The following is a 22,487-nucleotide window of genomic DNA, read 5'->3' on the forward strand; positions in this document are numbered from 1 at the left end:
AATTTAGACCGTAAAGTCCCGTGGTTTGCTTTTAATTATGGCTACCCTCTAGCTGTAGCAGAGATTACAGAGCTTATTGTAAATACAGTCCTTAGAAGACAATTTGAGCTCTTTATCAGAGATGTCATGCATGAGTGTGGTTGTGAGAAAAAGGAGAAACTATGCTTAACTAAACCACTTAGCTCAGTCAAGGCCACCAGCCTCTACAGGGCCTGTCTGGGCAAACTGCAGATCTGCCAAGGGACAGCATTTCAACCGTTGTCTTCTAAAAATCCCCCACTGCGTTGAGTCCCACTTCCAGCAGAGCCCAACGGGTATCCATCATGGAAGCGTGGCTCAACAGTGTGTGCTGGGGGTTCAGCAGAAGCATTTGGGAACCATCATTGTGCAAGAACAAGTTTCCATATCTTGTAGGGCTTTCCAACATTGAGAGTTTCTTTGTTCAACCTGCTTTCACTTCTCACTGCAGACACTGGGAAGTTTCCCTGTCCTAAGAAGAAAGCACACATCCAAAGAAGAAACAAGGGCAAGAGAGGGGAGCACTGGTGGAGAAGGACAGCATTTCAGCATAATAGTCCTCAGATTTCATTAACTGGAAGAGCGGCTCTGGCCAAAGGACCAAATTGCCAGAGAGGGTTTGCAGGTTGGGTGCCAACAAACCAACCAACAGCTGCACCGACAGGGCAAGCAATGCTTTCCAAGACAGCCTTATTTTATATAGCACCTTGACCACCAGCTATGACAGCACCCTCCAAGTTTATTTCTTCCTTCAGGTATTATTTAGGGAAGCAAAGACAGAAGACAAAAAAAAAAAAAGGCTTTGGAATGACAGCTGAAAACAAGACATCAGGCCATTGGCACATGGGAAATACCCATTTACTGTAACAGCCAGTAGGGATTTCAATGCTTATAATGAATCACCTGTTGCCTTCAGACAACTTTTCTCAACAGAAGAGGTTCAAGGAAGGCCAGTCCAAGGACTCTCATGGAGATGAAGTCCAGAGCCCTCTCCAGATTGAAGACAGGGGTCACTGGGGACAATCCCCCTGAGCCCAGTCCTGCAGACTGCTTTATTCATGTCTAACAAAGTCCAACTCCACCAACAAGATCTAGATGACTCTAAGAAACCATTCACTCCACTGAGACTCCATTGAGTTACCGCGTGATTTGGAAAAACACAACACCAAACAAAGGCCAAGAGGGCTGTGAGAAAACATAACCCAAAAGTTGCCTCAAATACCCAACGAGAGCAGCACCTCCAGACCCCATCCAGAGGGATTTTGAGCATTTTTAAGATATTCATGTAAGCTCTCATAACATAACTTATACCGCTTATACTATTACATGGGTGCAACACATGGCAAATGCTTTCGGAGCTGCAACCTTGTTTTTCCCGTCATGGGCAAAGTAGGCATTTTTCAGACCCAGGAAAGCATTAACACATCTGTATCCCCCCCAACTCCACAGGCTGCCCCAACCGCTTACTGCCGTTTATTTTTTTTATTGTAGTTGCTCAATTGCAATTGGAAGGATAAAAAAAAAAAACACGTTTTTTTCTGGTCCAATTTATGGGGCACGGAAAGAATGGAAATAACACCCTTTCCCTAACTGGCACTATGAGGGTAGGGAGTTATTTAAAAATACACTGATATGCCAAATTTACTAATCCCTAGAGAAATCAACATCCCTAGCCGCAGGCTGTTGTTTGCCAAGGGAGGTCTTCCACATGATTTAGTTAACTGAGCTCTGGTCGATACACAATGTTATTTTTTTTTTATCATAATAATGCCTACAGCGTGACAATAGGCTTGTTATAAGTGCAGGGGAAGAAACAGACTGCTTAATGCCACTGGCAAAAACTTCATGGGAAAGCACAGATATTTTAAATTACTTTTTAATCACTTATAGATATTTTCCCCCAAAATTGTAACTACTTACTGAACAACTGCACCTTCTTGAGAAGCAGCAACGCCGGCAGGCATACACAGTATTTTGCATTTGGCAAAGATGCTTTGATCCTAGCGAGGGCTTCAGAATAATACTCACACACACCAGTACTGAAATTGAGCCTTTTCAACTCTGATTGCAGGTTTTCTTTATTTCTTTCTGTAGTTGTTTATTCTTTTTTTGTTCCTTTCCCAATAAAATTGGAGGATTTCTTTATTCTGCTTCCCAGCTGCTCTCTCAAAACTGATAGACTGAATTTCTTTCTAACTCAAATTATACTTCTAACTCAAAAGTTTCCAAGACAAGATCCTTCCCAGTTGGCCAGCTTGAGCCATACACATCATCTCAGGCGATTATATTGTCGAGGAGACAAGGACTGATGACATGAACCAAGCTGCAGCACTACCTTAAAACAGCAAACACTGATTCAAACCATCTTCAAATGCAGAAATACTCTCCCTCAATGACAAGCACCTTTTTATTGTCTTTCCTCTTCATTACTTTCGTGCTGCTTGATTTTATGAATGCTCCTTCCTCGCTATAGGTTATAAATGGCTGGAAGATGAAGGGGAGAGGAGTGGAGTTAGGAAGTCACCAAGAATTTCAAAGTTTCACTAGCATTTCAAATTTCATAGAAAAATTTTCATTCTAGAAAAAGGTGATGTCCATTTCCCTGGAATTAGGATAATAACAGATTTGGATCATGTGACAGAGTTTCCTTGTCTTACTATTTGATGCTGGATCAGTATTTTGGGGGTTCTGGAGACTGTTCCTATGCAATCCCTGCCAGACTCCCTTCCCTCTGCTCTGTAGCTGCCAACAAAATCCTCTTCCAAACCTACACTCAGTTCTTCATCCTTGGGATCCATATCCCTCAGAGCACCTGTCCTAACACCACCCCGCACACAGTATATCCATCCTGAGAGAGGAGAGAAAAAAAAAAGGAAAGAACCCCACCACGACTCTATAAAATAACCTTGAATTTGCAGCAAGCAGGCTGGAGAGCTGCCACCCCATTCAGCTAAAAGATAAATACACTCAGCCTTTTGGGTCTCTAAATGCAGAAGTAACTCACACCAGCTCCCTCCTTGCTGCCTAAAAAAAGGGGACATCTGGATTTGCCTTTTCTGCAGAAACCTTGCATGACACTCGACACGCCAGCTGTAGAAACGCTGGCTGCCGTCCCAGACCCGCACAGAAACCTGCCCGTGTGTGGAGGAGGTGTTTTTAAAACACACAAAAAAAATCCAAAGCTGGCAGCGGGGAGAGAAAAGTTGTAAGGCCCAGGGAGGCAGATAATTCAAAATCCACTGATGTGTCCTCAAAAATGGAGGCTGCGGCCAGAAAGTCTGGCCTGACACAGGACAAATTCATTGACAGCTCCCTGCAGAAACTAACATGGTTGCAGAGATGTCTTTGCTCTCAAGACAAGAAGGTACCCGCTCTTGATTGTGGAGCAGGAGTTTCTGGAAATTTCAGGTCAAAAGAGAAAAAATTATTCCTTCAGCTTCTTTAAAAAATACATAAATAAATAAAGCGAAATCATCAACCCTGTCACAGCACCCCAACCTCAAGTTGGCAGCTATTTGATAGAGGGAGGGCAAGGACAGCCTTATCTTTCCCCCATCTCACCCAAGCTGCAAGAGAGGACATTGATGGAAAATAGGTGATGACAGCCACCAGCGGAGTCATGATCCTTCAGGATGGTGAGAAGTGGGAACAACATTGGATTTCCATAGCTCATTTTTAGGTGCCGGTGCTTGGTCCAAACACCTGCACAGAATAGGAAAGCTCTCATCAAGCCCTTAATATATAATGTAGATTAAGCTCGTTTTTGAAGTTGACAAACATCCATGAGTTGTCAAAAAAAAAAAGATCTCAATAAAAAAAGATAAATCCTTCCTTAACATTCAGGTTTTCCCCATCCGAGGACGCTCCCAAAACAGAAGAAACCCTCTTCCCATGCACTGCATGGCAGATACCTCCTGCGGCCAGACAGCAGAGCTCGTGTCCAAGCATGAAAAGCTTTCCCTCTAGTTGCATGCTCTGCTCTGCCAAACCCACTTCAGCAAAGTGGGAGAACCCCTTCCTACTTCTCTGGGGAAGACCAAGGAACTTGTGCAGATCCTGGGTTACTCAGAGATGGTGTTTCTCAAAAAAGCCAACTGAGGAAGCTTGGAGCAGCAACTCTTTCAACGTTAAGGAGATTAGGGCAACGGCCCAGCAAATCAGCAATCCCAGCGCACCACATCAACACGCGTTTGCCCACGGCTGTCACTTTGAGGAGATTTTGCTACAAAAACGACGCGGCAGTTGTCTTGTTTGCTTGCAGGAACGCAAGCATTAAGATGCAGGGGAAAAGCAGCAAGACAGGAGCAGCAGGCTTTGCGGAGGCGAAGCCAGCCCTGTTCACTGAGCAGGGACCACCACATGGGTCAAATCTGGCCAGAAACCACCCCAGTGCTGAAACGCTGGCCAAGAAACTGGTTTGAGAAAACACAAAATATGCTAACAGCCGGGTGACACTGCCCATTGCTCTAAGCTGGGTGGTGTACTGAATGCTAAACATGAGGACATACAGGCAAAGGCAGGCGTGAGTAGGTACCAGATTAATCCACCACCCAGGGAGAAGCTGTTTTGGGTCACCACACCGTTCGCATCACTTTCTGACAGCTGGGACAGCCACGCAAGGATGTTGTATAATGGCTCGTTTTCCCTTCCATACACACTTGACAGCATCCCACAGAGCGATGCCACAGCTGGGAACCACATGTGGGATGAGGATATGGAGCAGCATGCTGGGAGAGGAGCAACAGCAACCCAAATCCACCAGCAAGTCCACCTCACTAGCTTTGAGCCCTTGTATGTGCCCTTGGACAAATAACATCCCCAATTCCTTAGCAAACCTAAAGATAAAATCAGTATCCACATGGAAAACAGCATTTGTGAGGTTCAACAGCAACACTTGCAAAGATCAAGAGAGGGATAAGGAGAAAATGCAGCAAGATCTAGCAAGGACCTGGACACAGTAAGGGCATTAACACATGGATGTTACATCTCAATTTGCTTTAGCAAACAAAGGTTGTCTTTTACTTACAGTTGTGTGCACGCATATGTATTTTCATGCACTGATATAAACACAACTTTTCCAATCACCGTGCCTCTACCAGAAAGCACAAATGACCAGTCAGAGACAAGAAAACCACTTGATCACACTCAAAAAAAGTTTGAGCACTGAAGCTGATGATCACTGCTCCCACCCGGACACGAATCCAGGCACAGGTTTAGCCCCAGTCAACCTCTTACTTGCATCACCTGAATGGCTGAAGCACGGGTCAGGCCAGTTGAACAACGTCCCCAGGGAAGACCTGCTTGTGTACTTAGCATGGAGTGGCCTCTCCGGACCTCAGCAGCCTCTGGCGAACACTTGGCCGTGTGGATGTGGATGAAGCAGGCTGGAGCCAGGGAGCACGCTGAGCTTGCACCTTGTATAACCCTTCCAGCAAAAGTACCTTCACCAGCACTCGCTCCGCACAAAGCCCAGCGGGGAGAATCAAGGAGCTAAAAACAACTCTGCTGCCTCGACTTTAAGGGTATCAGGAGGTGAAAAACAGCAAATCTGAACAGGAATAGATATGGCTTCTCTGCTGCAAGAGGTGTCCTTCGGTAGCTTTCCTCCCAAAGGACCAGCATGTGGCTACCAAACAGTAAGGCTTTCAAGAGCATCCCATACCCAACCTGCAGCTGGGGTGACCCTCACCAAACAGTTCGCACCCCCTTTCCTCATCCTCATCACGCAGCACATACCTGGGCAGAGAACCAGACCCACGGTACACACAGAGCGAGTAGAGGGCACTCAGCAAGTGTCCAAGAGCACAAAGACACCACAGAAACCAAGATTATCAGGGGGCTGGAGCATCTCCCTTATGAGGAAAGGATGAAAGACCTGCGTTTGTTCATCCTGGAGAAGACTGAGGGGGGATCTCATCAATGCTTACAAGTATCTAAAGGGTGGGTGTCAAGAGGATGGGGCCGGGCTCTTTGCAGTGTTGCCCAACGCCAGGCCAAAGGGCAACGGGCACAAGCTGGAACACGGGAAGTTCCACCTGAACATGAGGACAAACCCCTTTGCTGTGTGGGTGCCAGAGCAGGGGCACAGGCTGCCCAGAGAGGCTGTGGGGTCCCTTCCCTGGAGACATTCACACCCCGCCTGGACGCGGCCCTGTGCCCCTGCTCTGGGTGTGCCTGCTCCAGCAGGGGGTGGGACGGGGTGAGCTCCAGAGGGTCCTTCCAACCCCTGCCACTCTGGCATTCTGTGAAACAGTTACAAAGCTGCACAGGTCAACAAATCAATGGAGACCAACATGCTGCCAGTGCAGGTCGTTTTTGCCACACAGAAGAAACTGCATATCAAAGCAAGAGATAGAAAGGGAAAGCTATAAAGCCGACAAAAGATGCCTTTAGCAAAATTTGTTTTAAGGCACAACTAGCTCATACTGAAAGTCAACTCCTCTAGTTTTCAGCCCAGATTCTTGTAGGAGGATAATTTATGTTATCTCTCTCCAGTAAACCGTGGTGCTGGGGAGCTATTCAGGACAGCAGTAACACCACTAATGCTCTTTACTCAGTACTGCTGCAAGGAGATCCAGAGGCAATGAGCACTGATGTTTAGGGGAAAAACCACCCATATCAAAAGGGGCATTCATCTCACTGATTCAGCACCAGTGCTGCCACAGGTTACATGAAAATTACACAAAGCTCAGCTCTCTCCCCATACACGAGCCTTGCAGGTGATGAATCAAGAGCTGCTGGCTCAACGGACACCATGGAAGAGTCATGTAAATCCATGGCTGCTCCCTACACCTCCAAGTGGAGGTAAATCAGATGGGAAGGAAAATGAAAGAACAGTCCCGGGAAAAGCCAATGGAGCTTAGCTTCAGCTGTCTTGGTCAAGAACAGAGCTGCTGCTTGTGAATCTGCTGCTGGAGCAGATGGCAAGTCCCCTGAGAGTGGACCAGACCACTCAGCATCCAGGGAATGAATGGACATCCCACCAGCGTGGCATGGGACCAGCTTGCCTTTCACACCTCACAGGAGGCCAGCAAGGCTTTACTTGCCCTGGCAAGAGTTTCCAAGGAGAAACATGAAGTTAAACCCAAAGACCTACGGAACAATGTGGTCCTCAGTGATCTCAGGGAACTTGGGGACAGACTTTTTAGTAGGGCCTGTTGCGACAAGACATGGAGTAATGGTTTTAACTAAAAGAGGGTAGATTCAGATTAGATATAAGGAAGAAATTTTTTATGATGAAGGTGGTGAATCCCTGGCTCAGGTTGCCCAGAGAGGTGGGAGATGTCCCATCCCTGGACACATTCCAGGTCAGGTTGGACGGGCTCTGAGCAACCTGATATAGTGGAAAATGTCCCTGCTCACTGCAGGAGGGTTGGACTAGATGACCTCTAAAAGTCCCTTCCAACCCAAACCCTTCTATGATTCTAATTCTACATGGCATCTTTAAGCAACCATGTTTCAGAACGCTTCCATTCTCCGTATTTAATTTCTTTCTGTACATGGCTACCTCTAGAAATCAAAGGCACGAAACCATCAAAAGACCGACACAGTGACAACTCGGGAAAACATGAAAATACGGACACAGCTCTGAGACAGCTCTTGGATAAGGTTTCTCGCCACATGAGTGAAGCTAAGGCATGACGCACAGGGACTCCCTCCCCAGCCTCACCATCATATCAGCACACAGAAAAGCAATGTATCACCAAATCCTGCTCACTAGCTCTCTGTAGGATGGTTGTGTACAGGCTAGTTTGGCACAAAAATCAAGGACGTAGGAGTAAAAAAAGACAACTAGCCAGACCACCATCTACGCCTGAGTAGGTAAACAGGTGGCTTTTAAATTGAGTTAGATAAGTGGTATTTCTAATCACGTTAGCACAGGCACTTAAAACAACACTATTGGCAGGGCTGTAGCTTGAGGATAGCTTTGAAGGAATAAAAGGCCTGTTCAAGGAGGCTTTGTTTTGGAGAAGGAGCTCAGAACTTTCAAAAGGCAGTTCTCCCTTTTCGCAACTCAGTCCAAGAGGGTGAAACTTCTAGAAATTAAAGCCAGGAAAAAAAAAAAAAACCAAACAAAAAAACAAACCATTTCTCAAGGGCAAAACTTTATTTGCATCTGCCCGAGCCCCATGCTTCCGCGTGCAGGTGACCTCTCCTGCAGAGATGCTCTCACCAACCACTTTCTAAGTCCTGTTCCCCTGGTCACACAAGACTTTCTTCTAATCTGGAAGAAAAAGCAAGACAACTGATTAGTACTGGGAAGAAAACTATTTCACTATCGTGCCTAAGGACATGGACACCTTCAGCACTATGAGCTCTGGTGTCCAGCAACAACCTGCAGCCTCTGAGCTGGGCTGTATGAACAGGTACAAAAGCGAGTGTTGATCCCTCAAAACATCACCGCCGAGTATGGGAACAGCATGTCCTTTTTAAAAGACAAGGGACATGAAGCTTTAAAGCTGCCAAAGGGTTTTAAGGCTTCCGGATTAGCAAATGAGGGTTATAATTGGTTGCAAAATACCTGTGAAAACTAACAAATTAAAACCTCCGATGGGAAAGGGGAATCGCCTATTTAACTGTCCTGCATGCTATAGGATCCTGAACCTGCTGTGGGAGGAACACTCTGGACGCAATCCAGTTAAGCGTTTCAGTTTATGTCAAATTTGAGAGAACGTGGAGAGCCCCACTCAGTCAAGATCTTCACATTTCTCACCAGCAGGTTGTTCATCTTTCGCACTTGTGCACACATACCCCTACCTTGCAAGACTGTCCATTTTTAGCTTTTATTCTGAGGACTACCCTTCTAGAAACGCAAACTCTCCTGGCTGTAAAAGCACCTAATTCCCCTGGGAGGGAAAAAATGCTGGTGCAACCCCGAACGGCAGGTCCTGCATCCACCAAGCAGCTTTGGAGATGCAACCCAGAGCTGCACCCGCAAGCTATGTGGTTTTATCCACAGACACTCGGATGATGCAAGCCGAGCATTAGCCAGATAAACTGTAGATTCCTTAACATATCCATCTACCCTGCAACAGCTGTTACGTATGCAGTATTTCCTAAGTTACTCCATTATGAAGAAAAGGCAGCGTCAATTCATCAGTCTGTTATCAAAAAAGGCCTTTTAATTAATGCACCTACTTGCTTTGTTCAACTAACACCAACAAAGAAGCCCTTCTTCACTCCCTGGGTTTAGCTCCTGTACTGCTTTGGTCACTATACATGGAATACAATGGTATTTTTAAGATATTAATAAACACTTCCTATATAAATGCTGTATACTTCTTATATGCTTGCTCTATATTCAAAGCTCAAAAAAAAAAAAAAAAAAGGCAATTTCCCCAGTCAAGAGAATTCAGACATAAAACTGCAGCAATGATTTGTATCTGCCCAGAGCAGCAATCGCAGCCTTCGGTGACCTCTGTGCAAACACACGAAGCCAATTACACACTGTGACAGCAGACTTTCCCCTCCTGCATCAGCAGCTTCTTGTTGCTGGCTGCGAGAAACATCAAAAGGTAGCGCAACAAATATACACATTACCGAGCGCTTCAGGCTAGGGACAACCAGCCTAGAGGTTTAATCAAGATTTGGATCAAGTTGTGCAAGGTGTTTTGTAAACATTGATCTTATTGAGTTGTTACAGCTAGAGGATGTAATTCCCAACCACCTGCCCATTTAACCTATGAAAATCACCATCAGGAATCTCATCTCAATCCTCCCCCTCCATCCCCTCTTATTTACCATAGTCTTCATTAGCAAATGAGTCGTAATCCACCTCATCCTTCGGCATCCTACACCTGGGACATCGCCAGCAGCACTCTCATGTCCTCTTGGCAAGGTGAAACTAACCCACGGGGGAAAAAGACATTTTTAAAAAGCCTCCAACCATAGCTAGCAGCTGACAGAAGAAATGTTATCAGCTTCTTAGAGATTAATGGGCAGGACAAGGCGATGTGCAGCCTGCCGGTTTACCTTGTATTGCCTAGGACATCCTAGGTCCAGCTTCTTGTTGAGCAACACTATCGCTGCTCTTGTTATAAGGATGCTAATAACGAGGTGCTTATAAGGCCTGCTGGGCGTGCCAAAGCACCTTTACCTCACCTCCGTTCTTTAGGAAGGACAACAAGGAGTAGGGGCCGAGAGCTGAGAATTCATGACTGCGAATTCAGAACTGCCAGCCTCTTCCATTTGAGGAACAGAACTTTAGGGAGAGTATAACAAAGAGCATGTAAGAGACCCCTGGGTTTCTGAATCTTAACATCAGCAAGAGATGCACTTAGATCTGAATTTCAACCCCCACAGGCTCACTATTCCAGTTTACTTCAAGACAGTGCTAAGAGCAGCTAAATCCCAGGCCATTCTCCATCAGGAGAAGGAAATACAGGAGCATGCGCTTCACAGAGCCTGAAGCCTCACGCAGGCTCTCCCAAGCAACAAGATCCAAAAATTGGTTCATCCTACCAGTGCCCACAAAGGCACAGTAAGTCCAGATCCCATCTGCCACCCAAAAGGGTAAGCTATCTCCTTCTCCTGAGATGTTTACAGGGGGAAAACCACCTCGAACACCCAGTTCACCAGTCACCCAGGTGCTCTGAGTTTTCTCCAATCTGCTCCACCTACACTTGCGCGTGCAAAACAAACCCCAGGGCAGCCGTGTTTTCCGCAGCAGAGCAAAACAGCAGACTCGGAGAGGGAAGATCCATCTGGAGAGCAAACGTTATGAAAAGCATTCGGTCGTTCAGCCAGGATGAGCATGCCCGAGGGCAATGCCAACCATTCACGATGGTGGCCAAGGAGCAGGAAACCTGGTATGGGAGACGACAGAGGGAAACACATGTGCTGATACACACTATGATGACAACATCGTGGCAATCCATCCAGAATCCATCCAGGGCTTCCAGGGGATGCACTTCATCATCTGCTTGGAACTGGGAAGGAGACATCTTTTTCTAAAACCCAGAATGAATGCACCCACTTAAGTATCATACTTTGGGCTTATTATTTTCCTTTTTTCTTCTTTGTCTGAAGCATTCAGTCATGAAACAAAACGATTTCTGCCTGCCCTGATAGAGAAAATGTTACTGACTGTTTAGGTGAGATTAATTTCAGGATTGTGGCCAGACTCAGGAAATTGGTGGAAGAAATACCTCATAGTTGGATAATGAGGTTGCAGTTTTATGAGTAATTCTCCTGAGTTATGTGCCCAGCACCTTGGGTGTAGGTGACACGTTCATTCCTTCCCTCCCTTTTTGAATGGAAAATGCCATCCAAGCACACAAACACAGTATTTATTTAAAAAAAAAACACCTGAAAAAACTAAAATCATGAGGCAGAGGCACAGATTTCCTCTTGCTTGTACATGTCGAATACAGCTGCTGTCTAGAGGAGTTTGCAGCTTGGGGAGAACCTATGAAGCAACACAACCCATGCCTGTCAGATGTACACAATCCCCTTACACCTAAGTAGCCTCTGGGGTAGAAATCAGGACAGTGCCAAGACAAATCAACAGTCAAAGACACTGCCCTGTACACCTGTATTACTAGCAACACTTTCGATACAGAGACACCAACCCAGGCTTCCTCACTCCAACATTCACATCCTCACTGCTGGGCCACCTTGTGTCTTCATGCGTGGTCCTACACGCACTGCAGGGACCAACTGTCTGTTCCGATGCCACATCCCTCCCAGCTTCATGTGGTGTAAGTGGACTGCAACCAGCTCCTCCTTTTGAGCAAGCACAGGCTTCTACAAGGAGGTTACCTGAAGTTTTAACGCTGTCAAAGCTCAGTTGCATGGAAACCAGAGGGGAAGAAGGGCTGTGTTGGGAAGATATCTCTGCTCCATCTGGACCCATCATCTTCCATTACTCAACCGCCTTTCCGGGAATTCTCCATGCCTTCCCCTACTCCATGCCCAGGCATTAGACATGAAAATAGCTTGCGACAGTTCCTGCTGGCATGACATCAACTCCGTTTCTCCTAGAGGATGAATTAGCAGATGGGACCAGTGGAAGATGGCTGGGCTAGAGAGCTGGACAACTGGAGCCTTTCCAATCCAGTAACTACAGTCCAAAACACTGAGGATGCAAAGATCCTTCAGGGTCAGAACCTCTTTCTTAGGGGTAAGAACAGGGTCAAGAAAGACACACAGGTGGTTACTGACAGGCTGTGCAGGCCGGCTTACGTCTGCATGGTTGGTTTTATTGTTCCCCAAATTTCCGCTTTGCTTGCTCATTCCCCCGTCAACCCGCTGTATTATTGCAGCAAAATAACTACACCACCAAAGAGCTTTTGAAATTAATATGATGGGCTCACAAGCACCTTCCGTCATGCAGAACTAAAATTAAAATGTACACCCAGTCTCGCCTCACCCCCTGAAATTCATCATGCGGAAACTTCCCTGCGTCACGTCAAGAGACTCCTGACAGCTGAAAGAGCTAATGGGAGGCTGCAGTTGCATCGCTCTGCTGCTACCAGCCTTCAAAGCAGGGTTCCAGCTCCACCACCACGCCTGTTCCAGCAGACCAACTGCTGCTTGAAGCACAGCAAGGCTGCCTTTAGAGCACTGTTTCCTCCATGCACATGGACGATAGTCATCCTCCAATACAAAGGACATGGGAGGACCAGGAGAAGACAGGTTTCCCAATATTTTGGAGTAGCAAAAGGCAACATGAGTATTTTCTCAGAAATATTGCTGAAGGTCTCATGCATGTTCTGCCTTTGCCACCACAGTGACACAAGAGAAGTAAACCTAGAAGCCAGGAGAAAATGGAAATGACTGCAGTAAAAACCCCAAAGAGCAGACGGGAGCAAACGCAGAGTCTGGGGGCTACAACACCACGACACATCAGAAAGTTGGGCATCCCTAAGCAGAAAATACTTCTGAGGACCATCTGCGAAATCATCTCCACCCACCATGAACATGAACTGCTTACCCTATAGAGAGGTATTGGGCCAAGATGTGTAATGCTGCCATACCAGACCAGAACAAAACCTTGATAGCCATGCTACACCTGGCTTTAGGACTCTGAAACTCCAGCTGAGGTGAGCAGCTCTATAAGAGGGAACACTGGGACAGATGCTGACCCACAGCCTTCAAGGCAGTCAGCATCCCATTGTGAAAACCCTGTTCAACCACCAGGCACCAATATGGCAAGCCAAGCTGTTTCCAAGCTTTTCCTGCCAACCTCAACAGACTTTTTCACATCATCTCCCTTGTCCACATGGTTGACAATCCCTTCATGGCTCCTCACACTGTCAAGACCACAGCAAGAAAAATCACACCATCTCAGACATCTTCTGGCTCAGCAAACACAGCTGCCTGCACTTGATGCATATTTTGGAGTTGAAATTGCGATGCAAACTGCTACTAAAATAACTGCCACGGAGGAGTGGTTGCTGAAATACTAAGCCACTTTCCATTTCTTTCCCGCCCCATTCCCCAAGTTATTTTACCAGCCTATAGAAGGAAATAGGAATTGCATGACTCAGAGGAAGAGTCATCTTCTACCCATCACAGAAATCCACACGTGCACCCAAGTAGCTGGGTGAGACACTGTCTTCTGTCCTGGCCACCGGTATCACACTAACCACCCCCGGCACAGCTCCATAACGTGCCCATGAGAAAACACCAACAAGGCAAGAAGGGAAAAACCCAGTAACTAGAAGCAGAAGCTAAAACTACAGGACTGTCCTGGCTGTGATGAACAGAAGGAGGTTTACTCTGCTCCACCACAGCATCCAAGGGAGCATCTAAGGAACCACCAAGCCAAACAGCAAGGCCCTCATCCCATGTGCCAAGGAGGTCATGGGAGGAGAATTCTGAGATTTGCTGCATGGAAGAGGCTGCGTGGGATCAGGTCAGAACAATGGACGCGGTCAAGGGATAAAAGCTCTGCCTAGGAACAAAGACATCCCTTACTGATGCCTGCAATACCTCATATACTATGCTGGTTTGCCTGTTTCATGAGCTTTAAACTTCTGGAATGCACCTCTAGAAGGTGTTATAATTTACTGGTATATATTTTCCACTGCCTCCAGTTTTGCTGCATTTCTGCTGCAGTGCCCAAATATCCAGTTGTTGATAAAGTGGCGTGGGGATTGGTAAGGCACATGCACAGAAGCACCAGGAGAATATTTCCTCTGATGCAGGAGGACAGATTTGAAAACAGCTTCTTGCTCTGCAACAAAGGCCCTACCACAGCAGCAATGCCAGGCGTCAGAATGTGACCCCCTGCAAAACTGCAGTGCTCACTTGATGGTGTACAGCTATTGCAGCCCCCACGGCGCATGTCTAACACTGGCTGCTTTATCAGCTGCGATTCCTCCTTACCCCTAATACAGAGACAGCAACACATCTGGAGATTGAGTGCAGGGGAAGACGACTCTCAAAGACATAAAGACATCAGTGCATTTCAGCAAGGACTTTAGAGTCACTTAACTGATGCTTTAGACCTCACTGATGGCATTTATGAATTTAAAAATGCATATAAGGCTTCAACATCCTCTCCCAGTCGCCCTCTTTATGATGTAAATGCAATTTAACAAAATTAGGCAGGACAGAAAGCCCAGACCTTTTTACACGATCAAGTGCATTCTAGTTGTCGGGCAAGATAAACAGACGCCAGTTCAACAGGCTGGACATTACCGCCTCCACATGATTTTCCGATCAGCACAGGACTTTGCAAGGAGGAACAGCACTTTTCCAAAAGGCATCGAGCCGTGCTACAGCTCTACATTGCGGGGGGGGGGGGGGGGGAAACCCCAACAACCCACCCATCAAGTAATCCTGAATTTGTTAGCAGGAAAACAAAAGGTTTTATTTAGAAAAACAATAATAATCTCATCTTTAAGACTGGAAAAAACCAAAACCCCAAGAAAGATGCCAGGGCACATTGCTCCGTTTGCAGATATGTTATCTGAAATTCTCAACGTTAGGGCAGAAAAGAGAGGGGGGAGCCCTTGGTGTGAGGCTTTGGGACGCTGAAGGCATTTATTTCCACTGCTTAACTTTCAGATTTGAACTGAGAAGTTGACAAAGTGTCTGGAGGTACCTTGAAACATTTCCCATCACGACTGCTCACTGCAAAGGAGAAGCAGCTTAAAATTGGCATGAAGTTGATATTTCTGTATAATCTGCTATCTTCCACAGAAAAATTAGTCATCCCTAATTCTGGGCACTTTTTCTATTAAAAGAGCCAAAAAAAGCGTTTTTGTTATCGCAGCCTGCAATTTTAAAAATATTTTTTTTTAAAAAAGGAACAGATTTATTAATCAAATCCTCTAGATCTAGACTGTAACTCCCTAGTGACTTCAGAGAACCTTTAAGTGGTAACAGAGATCTTAATATTTTTCCAGGAGAAATTCAAGAGCTCTTAATTTGTGCCTCTCTATTTTTTTAAAGGACATGGATCACGAGGATTTAAGAAATAATCAGTATTTCAGCTGTACCTCTGCAGGAAGGAATGAGCTTGAGAACCACAGGTATAAGGTGCCAGATGCTGTGGTTGCACACCTGACGTGCTGAAGGTGCTCGGGCCAGTCCCGCATCCCCCAGCCTTCATCTCCCATCCTAAATCTGGCGCAACTGACCTTTGTACCGTGCTTTGAGATCTCTGGGTCTGTTACACAAGTACAGGTGTTACTACCTGGGGTCCAGGTAATCCAGAGCAAATCACTGCAGAAAGCTAATGGTGCAGTCTATCTGAAAATAGACCGAAATCCCCACCAAAAAACATTTAAGTCGTCACGATAGAAAAATAAATCCCGGCAGATTGTTGCTAGCATTTATGAATCATCATGTTGTTATAGCAACTTCATATCTGCATCGAATCTGAAAAACCAAGCACAGCTGAAATAATATAAAAGCATTAAGTAAAAATGATATATAACAAGATAAAAATGGATCGGCTCAATCTCAGAGGAGCACCCACACTTCTTTCTCACCCTCTTCCCTCCCTTTGAAAACATTGCTTTCCTGTATTTAAACAAAGAGAAGAGACTTGGAGCTTATGGAGAAGCAGCAGAGCACTAATGAGCTTTTGAATTCAAGAACCTTCAAAATGAAGACCCACCTTTAAATAAAACCAAGCGCAATTCCCAGTTATTACCACCAGCCCCAGCCACCCAACCCTATTGTTCCTATGAACTGCACAATTCATGCATTGCATGAATTATATCGATATATAGAATTTATTTATAAAATTTATACAATTATATAATTTATGTAATTCATGCATTGCATGAACTATATAAATACATATGCACACTGTCATCCCCTTCTGTTCAGGAGTCCCGAGCAGAGAGATCTCAACCAGAACAGAAGATGCAGAAGCAAGAAAGGGGATGCACAGGGTCTATTTTTAAAACTGCAGGCATGTGTAGTTATTTTATTATTGGGGGAAAAGTGAAAAGCGTCACCAAGACTCCTTCCGTCAGAGCAGCAAAGGGAGAAAGCTAAATAAACACATTTATTCCAGGGATTTGGCAGAAAAGCACAGCTCCTCTGAAAGGCAATAGGCTGCCATCAACCTCCAAGATACTGCAGGTGCCTCAGAAGACACCGCTTTGCTCCAGTTAGTGCCAAGGTTGCCCAGAAAGCACCACAGGGCACTGAACTGCCACTCCTCCCCATGGGATGCTGCCAGTGTCAAGGAGATTTGAAGGGGGATGAAGGGGAAAAGCTGGGACATCTGCAAATTTTGCTCTTGATGTTTCAAGCACATTAAAATACACAAGAAAAAGGAAAAAAAAAAGCCCAAACCCACAGCTCTAGTCCCAACAAAGTCCTATCAGGCTCAACAAGAGCACTAAAATATTTCCTGTAACTCAGTTAATTAAAAGCTAATAAAAAGAAGCAGCCTAACTTATTATTTCAGAGTTCAAGACAGCAAAAGCATCGCTCTGGCCCAGACAGAACTGTTTTCTTTTTCCTTTTCTTCTTTTTCTTAAATGCATTTATTCATTAAAGTTTCCTCGTAGGCTGTATAATGAGTCACTTCTTGCTTCCCTATAAAGTGCAAAGGGATGGAGAGGAACAGGATTTAAAAAGAGGATGGAGACACTCACAAAGCCTGTTAGAAAAGCTTGAAAAGCTTTTGAGGGAGCCACAGATAAAGAGAGGCAGCTTCTCACATGGGCTCCGAAACCTTTTCTCTGTCACCGTAGCTTTCTTGGGGTCTGAGTCTGGCTGCCTCCTTGCTTACAGCCAGCACAAAAAGCCACCCCCTCTCCTCCACCCAAAAGTAACTCACCAAGCTTTCTTCCCAAAGAAGACCTTGGGAAGAGAAATCCGGAGCTCCTACATCAAGCAGGAGGGATGCTGCTCCTCCTGTGGACTTGGTGGCTCACGAGTACAGACGGGACTATCTCTGCACCAGTGCAATATGACCAAAGGCGATCACATAAGTTGGTATCGTCAACAGCTTGAGGTGTTTTGTCACTCGTAACCTTGCAGCCAAGGCAGCCCCAGAAGCCACCAGCTCAGAGTGAACCACGTGTGTCCACGTGGGTGGGTGAAGACTGCAAGCAGCTATTTTGCAGTTGGTTTTCTGGTAGGGAGGAAGAGTCTATCAGACCAGTAACGCCAAGCTCAATGAAAAGCCTGGGAGACAAGCTGTCCCATCACCAGCCTTATCTCAGACTGGATCTGGAATGTCCTGGCTTGGTCCCACATCTGCTCCCAGGAGCACCCTCCAGCTCTCTGGGACTTTCACCCACCCTTCAAGACCTCCCTTCATCAACAGAAGCTCTGAAGAATCAAGCCAATAACCAGCACGAAGGTGTGACACAAGTCTGCAGAGAGACTCGACAATGGGAACGGCACGCGTGTCAGCGCAGTCTTCATTTATGTTGTGAGTGCTGACGGATCAGGGCCAGAACAACCTCCACCATGAACGCAAATGGAGAGGCTACCCTAGCACAACTTAGAAGCGTACTCCAGACCCACCTAGGGCCAAGCTCATCAGCCCCGTGAAGCTCAGACTGATGAAATTATAACTTCCTAACACAAGAATCACTCAAATTTGCCAACGCAAATCATCTTAGGGATGGTGAGAGCACAACAGCTACTGCACAGCCACCCGCAATTGGTTTAGACAGACTTCGACCTACAGTGCCAGACCCCTTGAGTGACCACCTGCACAGCACCCCCATCCAGGTACGGCAACTAAAGCCCAAGATACCACACACAACATGTTGCACCATCCATCTTCACGTCTTCAAGAGCTACCTGCTAACCACCAGACAGATGCTGATGGCAACTGCGTTCCCTTCAAGCTCTTGCCACCCATTTGCTCAGTCTTTGAATGATGAACGTATCCCTTTGGAGCTCCCCAGCACTACTGCAATAAACACAATTTCCAAAAACCACCCCCTGAACCCAATACCACTACTGCGATGGCTTTCCAGCAAGGGGTTCATCTTTCCATGTGTAGCAGTGGAGGACTTGAAATTGCTGCAGGGATGGCCACAATCATGTGTCATACCTCATGGCAGAGAACTTCTACCTTACCTAGAATGGAGTCTCTCACTTCTCTAACATTTATTTTATCTAGGAAACAAAGAAAAAAAATGAAAAAAAACCAAAACTCAAAGTGATAAAAAGCCCCACAAAATATAAAATAAAAACCCCACCAAACTAAAGACAGAATCTAGGGGAACTTTTTTCTGCCACCTAGACTGCTTCCAAAGGGTTCACATGCCAGTCTAATAATAAAGCTGTCATATGGGGTGATGTGATTTTAGCTTTCAAGCTGAAGGTTGCTAGGGGAGGCTGTTCCCAGCAGCAGTGCTGCACAGCATTTGTAAGAGGCCTTCCCAGCACCAGACAGCACTCTGATTTCTGAATAGGAAGAAATTCACTGTTTGTTTTTTTTTTTAAAAAAAGTCCCATAAAAAAAGCAGCAGTCCTGGAAAGAGATGGGAAGGAAAGAGAATAATAAATGGAACTGTAATTTAGAAGCCTGTTGAAGTGTGGATGCAGTAACATTCCCCTCCCAAAGCTCCAGGTAAACCTCAATCTTGCAAATCAGTGCACATCAGCTGAGTCGGGGTTGCTGTATTACCCAACACCAGCTTTGCTCGGACATGGGAGAAGTTAAAGATGATCAGATGATCTCACGTGACATACAGGCGAGGAGGAGAACGGGGAACAATTATTGCAGTGCCTCTGCAGCAGTGCTTTAAACTGCAGGGTACATTGACTGTGCGTCTAAATCCTGACTCTCCGATAAAAATGAGGCATCACTTCACAGCAGGCTGAGGAAGTTTACCTAGCACAGGACAAGATTTTCAGAATTAAAATATATAAATATAGATAGATAGATAGATAGATAGATAGATAGATAGATAGATAGATAGATAGATAGATAGATGGGAGCTGGGCAAAGAAGAAAAAAATATATATACACAGCGAGCTGTGCAAAGCTGGTCAAATACAAATGACTCTCTTAAAAGTAACAAACAAGTAAACGTAGAAGATATTTTCTATATCAAATCCCAAGATTTAGGAGCCTGTTACAACCTGCAGGATTTACAGAGGAAACACATTAAGAAGGAGGTTTACCGAGGACTTAACACAAGGACATAGCCATGAAGCAGCAGGAGGGGGAGATGGAGTAGCTATTTACCTTTACACAGTGTGCTGAAGACTACTGAATACTGATTTATAAAAGGCTTTTAATTCATATTGCCAAAGCTTCCAGCCATTATGTGTTTTAATTCTTTGCAGGTTAAGTAAAGCAGAGTTGGTAGGTGAGATATATGGATAGGGATGAATACTTACAGAGCAAACACGTGCCTATACGACGTTAATGTCAAGATAGATATACAACTGTGTTATTTAAAGGACAAACTGAAAATACAATAGCATTTACGATAACAAAAATAACGAGTAGCAAATGACACGTTCTGAGCCACTGCTCAGATGTGAACAGACAGCCGAAAGCTGCTGTACCCCGTACTCCAGTCCAGAAACGGACCATCCTTTCCTTTGCAAATTGACAACAGGAGATGCTGTTTTTACAAAAATATGCAGCAGAACCAATAAACCAGAAAGCCAAATCCTTTGGGGCTTTCTGTTTCTAAGGTTTCCAGGGTATGTTTTCCTCCATCTCCAAAGTCTCTCACACTTGCACTTAACTGAGCTGCAGTAATTTACTCTTGCACAGAAGTTGCTTATCTGTGGTCCAGCACCCAGGTGGTCAGTTCAGAGTAAAGGCTGGAACTGAGAGAGTTAAATTGGGCTTACATTGGGTAGGAAATGGCAAAAAAATCAATTCGATTTAGTGCTGCTCTACTTCAGGCAATTCTCCCTGTTGCTACATTAACTCCTCAATGCAAAAAAACAGTATAAGATATATATTGTTTATATTATATGTATATTACATTTCTACACATGCATATATTTATGTACCTACTCTAAATATATATATATAATTATTCCATATTCTACACTTCTGTACCAGTGAAAAAAAATAAACCTTTTCACTTGCATCATCCTATAGACACAGACCTAGATGTTAGCTACAAGGTCTCCTCAGATCATGGAGATGATTTTCAAAGGCTGGCAAATCACCAGTGGCATCAGCACCAACGCCAGCCAGCAAAAAAGGTCAGGACCTTGCGTCTATCACAGAAAGACTCTTCTCCCCCTCCAGCTACGATGATACATCTTGTTTTCAAAGGATCGTTACAGGCATGATCCAGCTATGATGATACATCTTGTTTTCAAAGGATCATTACAGACATGCTGTCTACATGGCTGAAGGAAATCTGGCTGATGACGCAGGACTCTTCAGTTCAGTGGAGCAGTGGAGCATCTGCTTTACATGGAAAATAGAGTAACAAAGATGGGATGAAATCAGAACGGGGATTGCAGTTAAAAGAAATGGAAGAGCATGCAATGATACAAAGTAGATGTGTACTTGTAGGTGTACAAGACAGCACCCTCTATCCTACTCAGCATTGCTATCCCCTCTAAGATTCTCCTTCTTCTGGTCTAAATTTGGGCTTGTCCTGTGCAGGGACAGGAGTTGGACTTGGTGAACCTTATGGGTCCCTTCCAACTCAGGACATTCTGTGATTCTTCATCAACACAAAGGACCAGCAGGCAAGTTCTCCTCCGGGAAGGTTCACAACCATGAACATCTGAGATGTCAAAGCTTTCGAAGCCAGTTTAAACTATGATGGAAGTTATACGTAGTGAAACCTTGAGACAAGAGAAGGAAAATCAATTTCAGTCTCAGGTTCAGATATACAACTGAGATGCTGGAGGAGAGAGATTCCGAAGCACGGATCCAGCTCAAGCCCTGAACAACACAGATGAGCATTCTGCAATGTCTGCGTTTGAGACAAAATCCCATCATGGACTGGAGAATCCTTTGCCAAGGGAAATTTTGCCAGAACATACAAATAACCCAAACAGAAGTCTTTATCAATAAATCAGTATTTGTCTAAGTGCCCACACTCCAATTTTTTCCTGAAAATACTTCACCAGCAACAATCCTGAGCCCACAGTACTATGCAAAAAAAGAAACAGATATTGAGATGCATCAACTACAGCAGCAGCTACCAGGAACACATCTTCCAAGAAAAATTATTATATCAACTGAACCATTTTGCTAAAAGCAAACCAAATTATTGCAGAAGACATCACTATTAGACCAAGGCTTCAAACTCCAGCCAGGCCACCGCCATCTGCATTTTGGATTGTTAAGGAGTCTGGTTAACAGAGTCCCTTGGGAGGCAGTCCTGAAGGGCAAAGGGGTCCAGGAAGGCTGGATGTTATTAAAGAAGGAAGTCTCAAAGGCACAGGAGCAGGCCGTCCCCATGTACCGTAACTCGAGCAGGCAGGGGAGAAGACCGGCTTGGCTGAATAGTGAGCTTTGGCTGGAGCTCAAGAGGAAAATGAGAGCTTACTGCCTTTGGAAGAAGGGGCAGGTGACTCAGGAGGACAACAAGGATTTTGTGAGGTTATGCAGGGAAAAGATGAGGAAGGTGAAGGCCCAGATGGAACTTAAACTGGCTGCCACCATTAAAGATAACAAAAAATGTTTTTATAAATACGTCAGTGACAAAAGGACGGCCAGGGAGAATCTCCCTCCTTTGCTGGATGTGGAAGGTAACCTTGCCACGAAAGATGAGGAGAAGGCTGAGGAGTACTTAATGCTTTCTTTGCCTCAGTCTTTAATAGTCAGACTGGTCATCCTCAGGGTTGTCAGGCCCCTGTGCTGGGACATGGAGCTAGGATGCAGAATGAAGTCCCAGTTGTTGATGAGGTGGCAGTCACCAACCTGCTCCTTCACCTGGATGTTCACAAGTCCATGGGGCCGGATGGGATCCACTCGAGGATACTAAGGGAGCTGGCAGAGGAGCTCGCCAAGCCATTCTCCATCATTTATCAGCAGTCTTGGTCAACCGGGGAGGTCCCATATGACTGGAGGCTAGTGAATGTGATGCCCTCTACAAAAA

General features: G+C 45.4%; 1 protein-coding gene across 7 annotated transcripts in view; it reads right to left on the reverse strand.

The window, feature by feature from the left end:
- TSNARE1 (t-SNARE domain containing 1) overlaps window positions 1–22,487 on the reverse strand; it is a 510,738-nt gene that overhangs the window by 452,391 nt on the left and 35,860 nt on the right. Inside the window, exon 1 of one of the 7 annotated variants that reach the window (XM_075085933.1) lies at window positions 2,422–2,493. The exons of the other annotated variants lie outside the window; for them this stretch is intronic. The gene's annotated coding sequence lies outside the window, so the exon portion shown is untranslated. Of the gene's footprint in view, window positions 1–2,421; window positions 2,494–22,487 lie in introns of those variants that run through there. 7 annotated transcript variants of the gene reach the window in all.

Source organism: Phalacrocorax aristotelis, chromosome 2 (genome assembly GCF_949628215.1).
Source record: "Phalacrocorax aristotelis chromosome 2, bGulAri2.1, whole genome shotgun sequence".
NCBI classification, from domain to species: domain Eukaryota; kingdom Metazoa; phylum Chordata; class Aves; order Suliformes; family Phalacrocoracidae; genus Phalacrocorax; species Phalacrocorax aristotelis.